Raw genomic sequence first — 16,566 nt, 5'->3', positions numbered from 1 at the left:
TTCAGATTCTCCTGCAGCACATACATTGCTGGAGATGGATGGGGTGGAGATAACTGAGTGGTGCAGTAGTCTAGTATACTGTTATTTCATCTCCAAATGTGTTTCATAACATTGTAACCAGGACTGCAATCTGATAGTCTTGTGAGATAAGATTTACAGCTTTTGGTATTTGGTAAGCTAATGCCTTAAATTGTAAACAATTTTACAACACCAAGTTATAGTCCAGCAATTTTATTTTAAATTCACAAGCTTTCGGAGGCTTCCTCCTTCCTCAGGTAAATGTTCAGGAGCTCCTTGAAGCCTACGCATTTATACATATAGAACAATACATGGTGTTTACAGAATGCCCCTGCAACTGCCCGTTGCCAAGGCAATCACCGTGTTCAGACAGAGAGGTGTCACCTGCAGAACCCCCGAATACACATTCAACAAAAAAAAACAAACAGGAAAAAAAAACAGAGAGAGGCAGAAACATCCGGAAGGCAGAGAAAGCCAGCAAATGACCCATTATATTAAAAACAGATAACATTTGTTCGCTGGTGGGGTAACGTGTAGCGTGACATGAACCCAAGATCCCGGTTGAGGCCGTCCTCATGGGTGCGGAACTTGGCTATCAATTTCTGCTCGACGATTTTGCGTTGTTGTGTGTCTCGAAGGCCGCCTTGGAGTACGCTTACCCGAAGGTCGGTGGATGAATGTCCATGACTGCTGAAGTGTTCCCCGACTGGGAGGGAACCCTCCTGTTTGGCGATTGTTGCGCGGTGTCCGTTCATCCGTTGTCGCAGCGTCTGCATGGTCTCGCCAATGTACCATGCTCTGGGGCATCCTTTCCTGCAACGTATGAGGTAGACAACGTTGGCCGAGTCACAGGAGTATGAACCATGCACCTGGTGGGTGGTGTCACTCTCTTCATGAGGAAATATTTTGCAAACATTTTTCATTAGTAAACACATGGAGTAACAACACAAATCATATTGAAAAGTGTCATTATGTCACTTTTGTGCAACATGATATACAGTGAAAGTAACGTAGGGCTCTTCCACCTTTTTTCCCTCTCCAAAGAAAATTAAGGTGTGCCAAACTTTTTCTCATGAGGTGCTGTCCTTAAATATGTTGCATTTGGGATATCAAGGAGGTGATGACTGAGATTGATAGATTTTTGTTAGGCAAGGATATTAAGGGATACGGAACCAAGGCGGGTAGATGGAGTTAAGATACAGATCAGGCATGATCTGATTGAATGGCAGAACAGACTCAAGGGGTTAAATGTCCTACTCCTGTTCCTATGATGAATCTGGACAAGACATTGGTTAGGCCACAATAGTAATACTATGCACCCCAATATTGAGAGCATGTTGGGGCATTGGAAAAGGTACGAAGTAGATTCAGAATGATATTAGGAATAAGAGGATATAATTCTGCTGAAAGATTTTTAAAACAGTGAATTGGTAACAACAGATCGTAAATTTAGAATTAATGCTGGAACCATAAAGAAGGAGATTTAAAAAAAATTCACACAAAGGGTTATCGGAGTATGAAATATATTACTACAAGTGGCTATTGAAGTCAACTGAATCATAACATTTAGGAGGCAATTAGTTAAACATTTGAAAAAGTGAAATAACAAAGGATACGAGGAAAGAGCAGAGAAATGGGATTAGAATCAATAGCTCATCTGGATTTAGCAGCTGTACAGCCATGTTGGACCGAATGCCCTCCTGTCCTGATTTTTTAATGCAGTTTCAGGGGATTCCACATAATGGGCTATGGTGTTTTTTTTAATGGTTTCCCAATCTATGGTATTATTTGCAAACGCAAGTGCTATAATTTTCAACACTGTCTAGTTTACATTTGTCAATACATACAATACAAACAGCCTGTAGAACAGAATAAACAAACCTATGGATATTAGTGATCTTCAAAATTGCTTGGGACTTGAATTGATAATGTTCCTCTCGCAACTAGAGCCAGCATAGATGTAGCATGAGTTTTGACAGATAGTTTCCAATCAATCCAATTTTGGGAACCAAATTCAGTTCATTCTTTTATAGCTAAGGTTTTCCACTGCATTATGCTAGGAATTACCCAGCAGATGGCAGTGTTTCCTTTCTGTTAATAACTGGTACATCACCATTGCTCAATGGTCCAGAATTTACTGTAGCCGGTCAACGAAAGGCGCCCACCGTTAGTTAGACTGGCCCCTGCCCATTACTCTCCATGATATTTTGCCCCATAAGTTGCTAGAAGTGGGAGATGGAAACTGCACTGCGCCATCTACAGGGCATCAAGGATCTGAGTGAGCAGGACAAGCGACTGTGTATCTCCTTAACCAATCAGATTGAAGAATTGTGAAATGAACAGCACAAGGACTGAGAAGGAAGTGTAACTTGGAGTGGGTGAATTCAAATCTGGTACAGAAAGAGAAATAAAGGGAGGGAAAGAAAGATTGGATTAAGAGAGAGAGAAAAAAGAAAGAAAAAGTTTTAAAAAATTAAATTTTTAAAAAATGTAAATCTCTAACAACACTTAAAATCTAAAGGAACGAGACACCGCACTTGTAATAGTTAATTTTCAGTGCCATAGAGGTTGTTTGGCAGTAGCTAACACTTATCATTTTGTTAAAAGGGTACTTAGGCTCGAAATGACTTGACTTAACTTTCGGTGGCAAGTTTAGTTTGTATCTACAATACAAATACAGAAACTTCACACCGTTCAATGCATTTCAATGGTGAGGCAGACAGCGAGATGCAGTTTTCGCGAAGCTAAGTGCAGGGCGGCACATCTCGAACAGCAACTTTTGAATTTCCGTGCATTTAACCCGCGCATCTGCACTCACCTGCAGTTGCTGTATGATTTACGCATAAATAAGGGTGAGCTACATTAGCCTCACTGTTATTTTGACAGAAAATTCTGGACCATCGTTAAAAAAATGCCATAGAAGCAGATAAAAGTGTAACCAAAAGAATGTATTACTTGACAGGAGCTTACACATCTGTTTTGGAGAAGCATAAATTAAAAAGAGAGAATCAGAAAAATAACATCTAAAAAAAACATTAAAATCTGTTCACTGTTGCCCATTCTGATTAGCCCAAACAATGTTATTTTATCTGTACAAAGGCAACTTTTGAAAATGGGTCAGAAAGCAGGAATAAATAATGCAATTTAACTACCAATCAGTTAAGGCTCATTGTATTTTAATAACCTTCACATTCCACAAGTAAACCTGACCTTCTGTCACAGCTAATGCCATATGAACAAATCTAATAAGTTTAAACATTGCTTTAACCCTATGTGACACATCTGTAGGCCATCTTTGTGTGCAATTTTAGACTCTCTATCTTCAACAAGAACATTGATGAATTGCAGAGGATATAGAAAAGAACAGTGATTTTGGCATTTCAAAGTTACAAAAATGGAATTTGTTTTCATTGGAGAATAGAAGATCGAGAGGAGACATGATCAGAGTCTTTAAATGGTGAAATTCCTCAATAAGACAGATGTAAGCAAGTTATTCAATTTTTTCTGCAGAATTGGAACACAAAATGGGAGCATTCAACTGGAACAGAGCACTGGAACACTGAAATAAAGCCAGAAATTAGAAAATATTTTTCTCCATGAAGCAATAGATGTATGGAGTAGAATCCTATCAAAACTAATTAATGATATGTCAACTATTTCCGTGAACAGGTACTGCATAAATATCCGATAAAGAATAGGACTGAAAGTTATCTGCATAAATATTGAGCTAGATACTGGACAGAACACTGCGGATGCATCAAGGATGCTGTCCTCAGGCTAGAATTATGATGTATAGTCATTAAAGATAGTTGTGGAGGTGCAACAGGCACTGGCAGCTCATGCAAGAAATGCTAATGAGGCCCGAGGACCAAATGTGGGCCGGCCTCGGGCCTCCCAGTTGGGCGTGCTTAGTCGGCGTGCCGCTGGTTATGGACCCGAGAAACGGGCCAAAACCAATTTCCACCCCACGTTATCCAGCATCCAAGCAGCAAGGAACAGTGGAGAGCCCCATCAGCCCAATTTACGGTGTGGAGGAAGAGCATAAGTTGTTTGGAGGTGCTTAATTCATACATAACTGACAATGTGGTGCACTTATGTACAGCTGGCTTCTTGTGGATTTAATGGTATGTGGTTTTTCAATGATTCATTCAAGACCATTCTCTGCATTTCACTTTGCTGAGAGGCAAAAGTGCCCCAGGCTTCATTTTAATGTTTGTTCCTGATGCTTCATTCCTTATGAAACCAGAAGGCAGAAGGAATGGTCAGATTCTCATCTTTATTGGATGATGAATTTGTAAAGCAGTCTCTTCAAATACTGACGCCATGTTTAAGAGATTTTTAACACAGTTCTGTTAATGTAGATGAATTTTGCTGGTGGGACGAAGGGAGGGAGGCTGCACAAATGGTGCAGTGTAGGGCTGCAGGAGGTTACAGAAATAGTGAGGGACAAGACCATGAAGGGATTTAAACATGAGGATAAGAATTTTAAATTTGAGGTGTTGGGTACCAAGACCTCATGTAGGTCAGCAAGAACAAGAGTGATGAGTGAACGGGACTTGCTGTGGGATACGATAGAGACAAAAGAGTTTAAATTAACTGAAATTTACGGAAGGAGGAGAGTGAGAAGCCACCCAGGAGGGTGTTGGAATAGTCGAGTCTGGAGGTGACAAATACATGGATGAAGGTTTTAGTGGCAGATGGGCTGAGACAGGTGTAGAGGTATGTAATTTTATGGAGGTGGATGTAGGCGGCCATTGTGGTAAAGAGGATATGAGGTAGAAAGCTCAACTCAGAGTCAAATAGGATGCCGAGATTGTGAAGAATTTGGGTCAGCCTCAGACAATGGCCGGGGAGGGGGAAGAATCGGTGGCAAGTACAGAATTTGTGGCAGGAAATAAGACAACGGTGTTAGTTTTCCCACTATTTAACTGGAGAAAACGATGGCTCATCCAACCCTGGATATTGGACAAGTCTGACAACTTAGAGACAATGGAGGTACCGAGAGAGATGGTGGAGAGATCGAGCTGTCTGTCGTCAGTATATATGTGGAAGCTAACCCCGTGACCGCGGATGGTGTCGACAAGGGGCATCATATAGATAAGGAAGAGGAAGGGGCCAAGAATAGATCCCTGGGGAACTCCAGAGGTAATGGTGCAGTGTTGGGAATAGAAGCTATTGCTGGAGATGCTCTGGCTATAATTGAATAGATAAGAGTGGAACCAAGCTAGGGCAATCCCACTGAGCTGAGCAACAGAGAAAAGGTGTTAGTAAAAGGTGGAGTGTTCTACTGTGTCAAAGACTGCAGAGAAGTTGAGGAGGGCAAAGAGGGCTGTTGCTTCCCTGTCAGTCATAGAGGATGTCTTTTGTGACTTTGGTTAGGGCTGTTTTAGTGCTGTGGCAGGGACTTAAACCTGATTGGAGAAATTCAAATATTGAATTGTGGGAGAGATGGCCATGGATTTGGGAGGCAACAACATGTTGAAGAACTTTGGAGAGGAAAGGAGGTTGGAAATGGGATGATAGTTTGTAAGGACACAGGGGCTAGGGTGGGCTTTTGAGGAGTGGCGTGATGAGGGCAGTTTTGAAAGTGAGAGGGGCAGTATCTGAAGAAGACACAATGAATTCCCCACTCAAGCCTCAGGTAAAAATTGCATACAAGCCCCAATGATGTCATCGGAGCTCAATCAACATATTTAAACAGGACTCCTCTGCCTTCCGGCGAGCGTCCACACTCCAGCTAAAACAGCAGGTTGAAATTACATCCTGCAGGAAGGCGTCGGGATCAGAGGGGGTAAGTACAGAGAGGGTTCATGAAGGTAGTGTGGTTGATGTTGCGTATATGAACTTTCAAAAGGCATTTTATAAAGTAGCACATAATAGACCTATTAGCAAAATTAAAGTGGCAGTGGCAGGGATACGAAATTGGCTAAGGGACAGAAAGCAGAGAGTAGTGGTGAACGGTTGTTTTCCAGACTGGAAGGAAATATACAGTGGTGCCCCCAGGGGTCGGTATTAAGACCACTGCTCTTTTCGATATATATTAATGATTTGGACTTGTGTATACAGGGCATAATTTCAAAATTTGCAGATGACACGAAACTCAGAAATGTAGTAAAAAGTGAGAAGGATAGTAACAGACTTCAGGAGGACATAGACGGACTGGTAGACACATGGCAGATGTAATTTAACGCAGGGAAGTGTGAGGTGATACGTTTTGGTAGGAAGAATGAGGAGAGGCTATATAAACTAAATGGTACAATTTTAAAGGGGGTGCAGGAATAGAGAGACCTGGGGGTGTGCATACACAAATCTTTGAAGGTGGCAGGACAAATTGAGAAGGCTGTTAAAAGAGCATACAGGATCCTTGGCTTTATAAATAGAGGTATAGAGTACAAAAGCAAGGAAGTTATGCTAAATGTTTATAAAACACTGGTTAGGCCTCAGATGGAGTATTGTGTTCAATTCTGGGCACCACACTTTAGGAAGGATGTCAAGGCCTTAGAGAGGGTGCAGAAGAGATTTACTAAAATGGTGCCAGGGATGCAAGACTTCAGTTACGCGGAGAGACTGGAGAAGCTGGGTTTGTTCTCCTTAGAGCAGAGAAGGTTAAGGGGAGATTTTATAGAGGTGCTGAAAATCATGAAGGGTTTTGATAGTGTAAATAAGGAGAAACTGTTTCCAGTGACAAAAGGATCGGTAACCAAAGAACACAGAATTAAGATAATTGTAAAAGAGCCAGAGATGAGATGAGGAGAATTTATTTTACGCAGCGAGTTGTTATGATATGGAATGTGCTGCCTGAAAAGGTGGTGGAAGCAGATTCAATAATAACTAATTATGAAAATAACATAAATCTGAAGATAAAAGAAATAGGAGATGAGAGTAAAGGTCAGACCATGGTAAAGAACAAGGGTAACAGTCAGGGAACAAATACAGCTATAAAACATGTGTACAAAATGACTGTTAAAAATAAAGTGAGAGGATCAATTATTAAAAACAGATTAAATTGCCTGTACACAATGTGCACAGCATCCAAAACAAAACAAGGGAGCTGGAGGCAATAATGCGTAGCGAGGATCCAGATGTAGTGGGGATAATTGAAACATGGCTACATAAAGAACAGGACTGGCAGTTAAATATTGCAAGATATAATGTAGTTAGACAGGATGGGGAAGGAAGAAGGGGGTGGAGTAGCTGTACTAATTAGAGACAACATAATGGCAATAGAAAAAAGGGGCATAAGTAATATTAAGATAGAAACAGAATCCATATGGATTGAGACAAAAAAGGGATTGATCACATTAATAGGCATATTCTACAGACCACCTAATAGTGGAAGGAATTGGAGAAAGAAATATGTAGGCAAATCTATGAAATGAGTAAAAAACATCGAATAATAATCATGGGAGATTTCAACTATCCCCAAATAAACTGTCAAGAAGAGGTAGGGAAAGGAGAATGGAGTTTTTACAGTGTGTACAGGATTCCTTTCTTACCCAGCATGTGAAAAGCCCAACAAGAGAGGAATCACTGCTGGGAAATGAAGCGGAGCCGATAAAAGAAGTAAGCATTGGGGAACATCTAGGCAATAGCAATCATAATATAATAAGGTTTAAAATAATGATTGAGAAAGACATAAGTAAGACAAAGAGACAAGGTAATAGATTAGAAAAAAGTTAATTTTGAGGGGATGAGAATGGAACTAGGGAAGGTAAACGGGGGAAAAAAATTTCTCAAAGAGATAGAACAGCAGTGGGAAATATTTTAAAACGTTGATCAATAGAGTTCAGGAGAAATATATTTCTCTAAAAAACAAGAACAAACCAACCAATAATGAAACACCAGACCAAGTACATAGACAATAAAGGAGAGAATGACAAAAGGGAATACGAAGAGGTTAGGAAGGATGTCAAAAAAACAATTAGGAAAGCAAAGAGGAACGACAAAATTAAATTATCAAGGAATATAAAAAGAAATAGTAAATTATTCTACGGACACATAAATAACAAACAAAATATCAGGATAGGGATAGGGCCACAAAGGGATACACACAATAAACTGACAGTTAATGACAGCGAAATGGCAGAAATATTGTACAGTTATTTTGCCTCAGTATTTACCAGGGATACTAACAAGGTGGGTAGAACAATAGAACGGAAGATCAAAAAAGGTATAAAGACAATTAAGATAGAAAGGGGGGAGATAATTGATAAACTAATCAAACTTAGAAAGGATAAAACCCTGATTCAGATGGATTGCATCCACACATATTAAAAGCAGTTAGGGAAGAGATAGCAGAAGCAATATTACATATATATAAAAATTCATTAGAAAAGGGAATAGAGCCAGAGGACTGGCGGACAGCTAATGTTATTCCTATATTTAAAAAAGGAGATGGAACAAGTCCAGGGAACTATAGACCAGTTAGCTTAACGTTGATGGTAGGAAAGATAATGGAATCTTTACTGAAAGATGTAATAGAAAAATATTTAGAAAACTAAAATAAAGTAGAGTAGTCAGCACTGATTCAAAAAGCGAAGGTCATGCTTGACCAACCTTATTAAATTCTTTGAAGAAGTAATAGAAAGAGTAGACAAGGGTAATGCAGTAAATGTAATATATTTGGATTTTCAAAAGGCCTCCGATAAAGTACCACATTGTAGACTCATGACTAAGTCAGAGCATGTGGAGTAAGGGGACATGTAGCTGAATGGATAGCAAGCTGGCTACAAAACGGAAAACAGAGAGTAGGGGTTAAGGGTAGCTACTCGGACTGACAAAAGGTGAGAAGTGGTGTTCCACAAAGATCAGTGCTGGGACCACTATTTTTCACAATTTACATCAATGATTTGGACTCGGGAATTGGAAGTACAATTTCAAAATTTGCGGATGACACGAAATTGGGGTGGTGTAATTAATACAATAGAAGAATGAGTTAAAATGCAAGAAGACATTAATAAACTTGTACAATGGGCATGTAATTGGCAAATGAATTTCAATATAGATAAGTGTGAGGTGGTACATTTTGGTGGGAAGAATATGGAGGCCACATATTGATTGGTTAACAAGAGTCTAAATGGAGTAGAGGAGCAAAGGGATCTCGGGGTACAGCCACACAAATCACTAAAAGTAGCGAAGCCATAAAAAAGGCAAACAAAGCCCTGGGGTTCATTTCTAGAGGGATAGAATTGAAAAGCAGAGAAGTAATGTTAAACATGTATAGAACCGTAGTTAGACCACACTTGGAGTACTGTACACAGTTCTGGTCTCCATATTATAGGGTGAAGGTGCAAACAAGATTCAGAAAGATGATACCAGAACTGAGAGGATATACTTATCAGGATAGACTAAACAGGCTGGGGTTCTTTTCTCTAGAGGTCTGAGTGGTGACCTGTCTTTAAAATAATGGAAAGGGTTTGATAGGATAATCGTAGAAAAGATGTTTCCACTTGTGGGGGAATCCAAAACTAGAGGTCATCAATATAAGATAACTAATAAATCCAATAGGGAATTCATGAGAAATTTCTTTACCCAAAGAGCGGTAAGAATGTAGAATGCGCTACCACAAGGAGTAGTTGAGACAAATAGCATAGATATAAGGAGAAGCTAGATAAGCACACGATGGAGAAAGGAAGTGTATGATGATAGGGATAGATGATATAGGGAGGGAGGAGGCTTGTGTGGAGCATAAACACCGGCATAGACCAGTTGGGCCGAATGGTTTGTTTCTGTGCTGTAGACTCGATGTAACTCAATGTAACTTTCAAAAGATAATTGGATAAATACTTGAAGGGGAAAAACTTGTAGGGCTATGGAGAAAAAGCAGGGGAATGGGACTAATTGGATTGCTCTTTCAAAGAGTCGACACAGGCACGATGGGCCGAATGGCCTCCTTCTGTGCCGTATCATTCTATGATTCTATGATTCTATGAAGTCGCTGCCCCAATATTAAATGCCTGTTCGGCCGGTTTCAAGTGTAAGTTTTGAAAGCTAAAATAGGAAATGTAGTCCAAGAACGGATGGGTTGGGGGCGGGTGAGTAGTGAAAATCCTTGATTTTTGTAGGGCGACCGCAACCCGGCTCCAACGTGTCCACTTCCAGGCTTAATGTGAGCGTGTTTGAATGCGCGCGCAGCCGAAACCCGGAAGACGCGTCCCTAATTACTACTGGCCGGCGGGTACTTAATACGTCAATTAAGATCGTTGAGGTAGTTCTGGTAGGTATTTTTAATTGATTCTTAAACAGAAACAAATTTAACGTCTCCTGCATGGGTTTCCCAGGGCTTCTGAATCTCGCCAGTGAGAAAAAGACAAGATTCAGCCAATGTTGATTTGGGCTTTTAAACCTGTGATTGACGCATCTCAGTAAGAGCTCGGGTACTGCAACTGCCCTCAGTTCTCAGGTAAACATTTGGCTGAGAGTTCTTGTGTTGAGACACCTTTAGCAAAACTTTGGAGCCTCTCAAACTGACAAGATCAGAATGGGGGCACAATGGATGTATTCCAAAGGAGATCTGAGGAGGAGGAAAATTCACGGCAGCCACCTCGTGCTGTGTTGGGATCTGCGGGTGCACAAGAGAGAGGTATGAAGCAAGCATCTGGAGAAGAGATGAGAGGGGAGCAACAGAGCGGCTGAGGTTGCAGGAGGCACTACCCGCTGAAAGGGTCTACAGGCAGAAGCTGAGCTTCCTGGATCTCTCTGAGGTTCAGTGTCTATGCAGGCTCAGATTTAGTTGGCAGGTGGTTGCAGACATCTATAGCCTCCTTGAGGAAGAGTTGCTCCCTGCTGGAACTGGTGGCCACACATTGCCCGTCACAGTAAAAGTAACCACTGCCCTCAATTTCTTTACCTCTGGATCCTTCCAGGACGCTAACGATGACAGATCCAGGGTGTGTCAATCATCTGCACATAAATGTATAAAGTAGTTGACGGATGAGTTGTTTTTTTCATTCGTTCATGGGATGTGGGCGTTGCTGGCAAGGCCAGTATTTATTACCCATCCCTAATTGCCCTTGAGAAGGTGGTGGTGAGCCGCCTTCTCGAACTGCTGCAGTCCGTGTGGTGAAGGTTTTCCCACAGTGCTGTTAGGTAGGGAGTGCCAGGATTTTGACCCAGTGACGATGAAGGATTGGCGATATATTTCCAAGTCAGGATGGTGTATGACTTGAAGGGGAACGTGCAGGTGGTGTGCCTGCTGCCCTTGTCCTTCTAGATGGTAGAGGTCGTGGGTTTGGGAGGTGTTGTCGAAGAAGCCTTGACGAGTTGCTTTGGTGCATCTTGTAGATGGTATACACTGCAGCCACGGTGCGCTGATGGTGGAGGGGGTGAATGTTTAAGGTGGTGGATGGGGTGCCAATCAAGTGGGCTGCTCTGTCCTGGATGGTGTCGAACTTCTTGAGTGTTGTTGGAGCTGCACTCATCTAAGCAAGTGGAGAGTATTCCATCACACCCCTGACTTGTGCCTTGCAGATGGGGAAAGGCTTTCGGGAGTCAGGAGGTGAGTCACTTACCACAGAATACCCAGCCTCTGACCTGCTCTTGTAGCCACAGTATTTATGTGGCTGGTCCAGTTCAGTTCCTGGTCAATGGTGACCCCAGGATGTTGATGGTGGGGGAGTCGGCGATGGTAATGCCGTTGAACATCAAGGGGAGGTGGTTAGGCTCTCTCTTGTTGGAAATGGTCATTGCCTGGCACTTGCCTGGCACGAATGTTACTTGCCACTTATCAGCCCAAGCCTGGATGTTGTCGAGGTCTTGCTGCATGAGGGCACAGACTGCTTCATTATCTGAGGGGTTGCGAATGGAACTGAACACTGTGCAATCATCAGCGAACATCCCCACTTCTGACCTTATAATGGAGGGAAGGTCATTGATGAAGCAACTGAAGAAGGTTGGGGCTAGGAAACTGCCATGAGGAATGCTTGCTGTGATGTCCTGGGGCTGAGATGATTGGCCTCCAACAACCACTACCATCTTCCTTTGTGCTAGGTATGACTCCAGCCACTGGAGAGTTTTCCCTCTGATTCCCATTGACTTCAATTTTACCAGGGTCCTTGATGCCACACTTGGTCAAATGCTGCCTTGATATCAAGAGCAGTCTCTCTCACTTCACGTCTGGAATTCAGCTCTTTTGTCCATGTTTGGACCAAGGCTGTAATGAGGTCTGGATCCGAGTGGTCCTGGCGGACCGAAACTGAGCATCGGTGAACAGGTTATTGGTGAGTAAGTGCCGCTTGATAGCACTGTCGACAACATCTTCCATCACTTTGCTGATGATTGAGAGTAGACTGATGGGGCGGTAATTGGCTGGATTGGACTTATCCTGTTTTTTGTGGACAGGACATACCTGGGCAATTTTCCCCTTTGCTGGGTAGATGCCAGTGTTGTAGCTATACTGGAACAGCTTGGTTAGAGGCGCAGCTAGTTCTGGAGCACAAGTCTTTAGCATTACAACCGGGATGTTGTCGGGTCCCATAGCCTTTGCTGTATCCAGTGCATTCAGCCGTTTCTTGATATCACGTGGAATGAATCGAATTGGCTGAAGACTGACTTCTGTGATGGTGGGGATCTCAGGAGGAGGCCGAGAAAGATCATCCACGCAGCACTTCTGGCTGAAGATGGTTGCAAACGCTTCAGCCTTGTCTTTTGCACTCATGCTGGGCTCCGCCATCATTGAGGATGGAGATGTTGTGTGCCAGGGCGTCCGATTACGTGAACTTCCCCCACGTCGACAACTGCCAGAATGAGCAGGAAGTGGGTTTCGTCTCTCTGGCTGGCTTCCCACCGGCGCAAGGCACAATCGATTGCACACACATGGCAACCTGAGGACCACCACATGAGCCAGGGGTCTTCGTAAACCGAAAGGATTATCACTCCATCAATGCTGATGTCCAACCACAAGAAGCGATTTATGCAGGTGTGTGCCAGATTCTCTGGCAGCTGTCATGATGCATTCATTTTGCGCCAGTCCAACATTCCAGTCATCTTCCAAACAGGAGACAGACTTAAGGGCTAGCTCGTTGGAGACAAGGGATACTCCCTACAAACTTGGCTCATGACACCTGTGAGGAAACCCATCAACGAGGCACAAGAGCGCTACAACCAGAGCTACATGACCACCAGGTGTCTCATTGAGCAAGCCATAGGCATGTTGAAGATGCGCTTCAGGTGCCTGGATAGGCCTAGAGGTGCCCTCCAGTACTCGTCAATGAGGGTCTCCGGAATAGTCGTGGTGTGTTGCATCCTGCACGACATAGCGCAGCGGAGAGGTTTACAGATGGAGGAGGACGAAAGCGCTTGTCAATCATCCTCTGTTGGCAACAACATTGAACAAGAGGAAGAGGCCAAGGAGGAGGAGGAAGATGAAGATGATGATGGTGCACCCATAGCCAGACCAGACGTACACATTGCTGCCCGGGATGCCAGGGATGCCCTCATCTCTCTCAGGTTCTCTTATTAACAGTGGCAAAAGAGAGACATTGAGATACTCAGGTCAGCTGGCACAACCACCACCACCACCAACGACCGCCCCCCCTACTTTGTACAAAACAGTCCTTTATCCACACAAACACCCATTTCACATCCACCCAATGGGTAACGTCATGTATTGGCATTCATCATGAAGCAAATGAAAGAGCAACTTAACACTCAGGACGCAATAATGGCCAAGACATGGAAGTGGTGCCGATCAATATATTTAATGAGCTAATATAAAAAAAAGGAAACGTAACAAAATAACATTTCTTCAAACACCCTTGTGCACACCATTGGTGAATTACAATTGCTTGAACTTACACTTCCTATTGTTTCTACATCATGCATCCCCTGTGGTTTCAGCAGAGATAGAGACAGGCTGCTCAGATCCCTGCCCTGACTGCTGAGATGCTTTTGGCCTACGATCTCTGGACTTTGGAGTCTGTGAGGGCCCTGGCAACTGTAGACTCGGCCATCGGGAGAGGGGGCAGCATTTCGGGTACTGGTTGATGGAGTGGGGGGGCAACGGATGAGACATGGGAGCGCTTTGAGTGGAGTTCCTATTTCCATGTCCCCTTTTGCCATCATCCCTCTCCCAAAAAGCGATATGAATTAGTCATGGCAAAGTAAAAATCTTGCCAGTCGCCATAGTCAGGTTTCTCATAGTTCACTCATTGATGAAATAAAGTCATCGTGTGTGTGAAAGATGTTTAAGTTCTGTCTCCAGGCATCTGCGGGTTCCCAGTCTCCCCATCTCCGATTGATAAGGGTGCAGATGTCCCACTTATCTCCACGGCCTCCTCCTCTGCATCTGTCTGCTGGACTATTTGTGGTGGGCCAACTCCGGTCCTCTCCCTCTCACTTGCGTTTTACGCTCTCTTCTATAAGGCTCGAAAGAACAGACCTGGGAGTGACTGAAGGTCACGTATTCACCCAATGGATGCAGTGTATTGGGTGATGCTGACAACCAAACAAATGCATCAGAGGGTGACTATCAGTCAGATGCATCACAGTGCATAAGGACTGGGGTGAGTGGCAGTGGTGGGTGCATAACTGGGGAGGTGAGGAAGTGCATAGAAAGTGAAGGATGATTGCTGCTGAAACTTAAGTGGGTGTAAGGAGTGATGTGATGGAGTAGGCTTGTCAAGACAGAGTGAGGGAGTGGGGGGGGGGGTGAATCAGCAACTGTACTCACTTTTCATGACCTGGTTAGGTCATTAAATCACTTCCTGCACTGCAGACAACTCCTGGGCACTATGCTCCTGCTACTCACCTCTTCAGCCACCTCCAGCCACATCTTGGTAACAGAACCAGGTTTCTTCCTCCCATCGCTTGGGTAAATTAGCTCCCTCCTGGTTCTCGCTGCACCCAGCAGTACTACAAGTGAAGCATCCATGAACCATCTATGAGCCTTTGATCTCTTGGCTTCACTTCCTCCTTTCTCCTCCAAAATCCATTTTTACACTGGCCGTTTAAATAGTGGACTTCAGATCGGGTCATGCAGGTGCGCATTATGTCTGCTGCGCAGCTTAGAGACGCGAAACCCAGAAGTAAAAATAATTGCCTTCAATTGAGTTGCGATCGCAGATTCCGACGCTCTCACTTTACTTCCGGGTTTTCCACACAAAAATCTACCCACCCGCTCTCTTCCGGGTATAAGTAAAAATCATGCCCCTGGTGTCTCAAAGGGTTAACATTTTCTTTGCATGATCTGATAGATCTTTATTCCTTACATTTCTAACAATAATTTTCTTGAAAGCCATATTCAAGCACATGGATATGTATGATGGAAAATATACTGTTTTACAAGAAGCAAAAAGCAAGCTGTCCTTAAAATCTAAAATGGCAGATCCACATACACGTTTTCACTAGTTTCCTTTTCTCATTACAGCTCAAAAACATGAAAGAATGTAGCAATTGTAGTCAACCTCATAATATTTTGGCCTGCGCTAATTAGTGTCAAAGAGATTTATGATATTTTTCATACTTTGACATCTGTTCATTTCTTTGCTTTCCTTAAGGTTGGTTTATACATTTCATTCTGGCTGCTGAAACTTCGAAAGAGTAACAGGTGGTTTCTTAAAGACGCACAGTCATCAGGAATTTGTTAGGAAGAATGAAAATGTCTGCATGTAGATACAGGCACCTTTATCCTGAAAGGTGGAAGTGACAGGGTTAGCTGTAATTTTCACAATAACATTAAGCTAGAAATTACAGTCAGCGATAATAGCAAACAGGTTAATGACTGTTAAAATAGCAAAGAGAGGAATATCACATGAACAAGTTAAGCTTTTGTCTACTATTATCATCAACAGTAATGTCTAGTGTAATATTCTGAACAATTTAAAATATTTTCTTCCCCAAAAAAGATGAAAAGAAAGCCACACATTTTTTTTGTCCAGGAATTTTTATTTACCAATGGAAATTTCTAATACATCTGAAGTATATTTTTCTTCATTCCAGGGATTGCGCTGTACCTCAACCTGTAGGACGGACAGAATTCTGCCAGTTTTCCTCTCAAAGAGATCCCCTGATAGCTTAGTGGGTAAAGGAATCCCGGGTGTGCTGCTGACATATTTCCATGCAGACCAGAAGGTCGAAGTCTGTGCTGAGTTAACTAATCTCAAATAGGGGAAATGTAAGGAATCTTACAACACCAGGTTATAGTCCAACAATTTTATTTTAAAATCACAAGCTTTCGGAGATTATCTCCTTCGTCAGGTGAGTGACTTACTCACCTGACGAAGGAGATAATCTCCGAAAGCTTGTGATCTCAAATAGGGGAGTAGAAGGCATTCTGCAATTGGCCTTATGATTCCTGGGAAAGGGAAGGAAAATATCAATCAGGGAGGTTACTCCTGGATGCTATTTAGTGAGTCCCTGGTAGAAACTGTGTATCAATATTAGCTTTAATGCCCTTATATCTGTTAACGCTCAGTGTCATGAAGAATGGTCACCTAGGTGAACTAACAAAGCGTAGTACCATGCCCGTGGAACCATACTCAGTAGGAGTCAGCTCCTTTCTTACTTTTTCCCTGTAATGACTAACAAGTTCTCATAACAACTTTTATCAAT

The sequence above is a fragment of the Heptranchias perlo genome, chromosome 11, assembly GCF_035084215.1.
Source record: "Heptranchias perlo isolate sHepPer1 chromosome 11, sHepPer1.hap1, whole genome shotgun sequence".
NCBI lineage: Eukaryota > Metazoa > Chordata > Chondrichthyes > Hexanchiformes > Hexanchidae > Heptranchias > Heptranchias perlo.
This window is presented reverse-complemented; position numbering follows the sequence as displayed.